Here is a 2,500-nt window from a genome sequence, read left to right on the forward strand (position 1 = left end):
ATTTGCCACAACTCAAAGGGCCGCTGAGGACCGAGGCAGATGGCGCGAGCTGACCAGGCAGTCATCCATGGTGCCCCAACGACCCACCCACGGGTCAAGGGATAGATGAGATGAGATGAGTTGTGGGAGAGGAAAGAGGGCAGGGGAAAGTTGGGGCTGAACGTCTCATGGTATGTGAATTTGATGACCCGGTGAAGACAGCTCACATCCCTCACCTACATCCCCCCCCACCCCACCCCCCAACCCCCTCGCCCATATCATCTCCCGTTCCCTCATAATAGGGAGAGTGTACGTAAGTGAGAGTGATGGCCTAGAGGTAACGCGTCCGCCTAGGAAGCGAGAGAGAGAATCTGAGCGCGCTGGTTCGAATCACGGCTCAGCCGCCGATGTTTTCTCCCCCTCCACTAGACCTTGAGTGGGGGTCTGGACGCTAGTCATTCGGATGAGACGATAAACCGAGGTCCCGTGTGCAGCATGCACTTAGCGCACGTAAAAGAACCCACGGCAACAAAAGGGTTGTTCCTGGCAAAATTCTGTAGAAAAATCCACTACACGCAGGAAAAAATACCAAAAAAATGGGTGGCGCTGTAGTGTAGCGACGCGCTCTCCCTGGGGAGAGCAGCACGAATTTCACACAGAGAAATCCGTTGTGATAAAAATAAATAAATAAATAAATAAATAAATAAATAAGCTCACATCCCTCACCTACATCCCCCCACACCCCCGCGCCCATATCACCTCCCGTTCCCTCATAATAGGGAGAGTGTACGTAAGTGAGACAACCTAAAATATCCTACACACCAAAGACCAGGAAAGCAAGGACGGGTTGGACGTGCACAAGGACAGTGCAAAGAAAGAAAATGCGACTTCAGAAGATGGCCGATCAATAATCTTTCAGGGGATAACGTGGCGTCAGAGCCGATTTCAGCCACCCCTGGTGGGAGACCAAGTAGCAGTGATGGGAGCTTCAAATATAGCACAGTTCTTTTCCCAGGGTTGGTAAGTCAGTCACTGAACAATGGGCGTGAGGATTGTAGAATGGAGTATGGGGAAGCGGGGGAGGGGGGGGGGGGTGGAGGGTGGTGGAGGGGGGAGAGGGGGAGGAGGGTTCAGAGGGGTTGGGGGGGTTGGGGGGGGGGGTGAGGATTCAGAACAGCGTTAGTGAGAAGACCCAGTGATTCTGATTTTTTTTTTTTTTTATGAAATGATTAACGTGACTTAAAATCTATCATCACTCTAAAACAATGAGTTATTAGATATGTTCAGCAACTGTGAATGCATCACATTCCTCTACAGATCGCATGTCATGATAAAGAAAACGCATTTTTATCCAACAATGGAAATCAAACACATTACCAACACTTACCCTAAGTATTTCAGCCGTTTGTCTCATGGTATATGAATGTGAGGACACGGTGAAGATAACTCACAGTCCTCACCTTCATTTCATTTCCTTATTTCACCTCCCATTTCCTGGTGACAGGGAGACAGTACGATAAGAGACAGAGGCAACCAAAAATATCCAATAGTCATAGACTGAAAAAGTAATAACGGATTGGACATGCAGAAGGACAGTGCAGAGACTAAGAAAACGACTTCAGAAGACGGCCGATCAATAATCTTTCAGGGGATAACGTGGCGTCAGAGCCGATTTCTGTCACCCCTGGTGGGAGACCAAGTAGCAGTGATGGGAGCTTCAAATATAGCACAGTTTTTTCCCAGGGTTGGTAAGTCGGTCGCGGAACCATGGGCTTGAGGATTTTAGAATGGGGTATGGGGTAGGAGGGGTTTCGGAGGGGTGTGTGTGGGGGTGGGGAGGGGGGGGAGGGGGGGGTGGGGTGGGGGGTTCGGGAGGGAGGGGATTCAGAACAGCGTTGGTGAGAAGACCCAGTGATTCGGATTTGTGTATCTTTTGATGCAGTGTGTAAATGGACTGAATCTTATCATCATTTTTTTTTAAAGGTATGATGATGGAATGTATGGAGCAACTGTGAAAGCATCACATTCCTCTACAGATCGCATGTCATGATAAAGAAAACGCATTTTTATCCAACAGAGGCAATCAAACACATTACCAACACTGAACCTAAGTATCTGAGCCGTTTGTGTCAGGATATCTGAATATGAGGATACAGTGAACATAACTCACAGAACTCACCTTCATTTCATTTCCTCGATATATTATTAACCCCCCCACTTCCTGGTGACAGTGGAGACAATACGACAAGCGACTGAGACAACCTAGCATCTCCAATAGTCATAGACCAAGAAACCAATAACGGATTGGACGTGCAGAAGAACAGTACAAAAAAACAAAAACAAAAACAAAACAAAACAAAAAAACCCGACTCCTAGAGATGGCCGATCAATAATCTGTCACCAGCTAATGTGGTGGAATAAGAGCCGATTTTTTTTTTTTTTTTTTTTTTTTTTTTAGCTATGCCTGGTGGGAGATCAAGTAGGAAGTGAGGGGGGTTTCAAATATAGCACACACGTAGTT

This window comes from Babylonia areolata, chromosome 9, assembly GCF_041734735.1.
Source record: "Babylonia areolata isolate BAREFJ2019XMU chromosome 9, ASM4173473v1, whole genome shotgun sequence".
NCBI classification, from domain to species: Eukaryota; Metazoa; Mollusca; class Gastropoda; order Neogastropoda; family Buccinidae; genus Babylonia; species Babylonia areolata.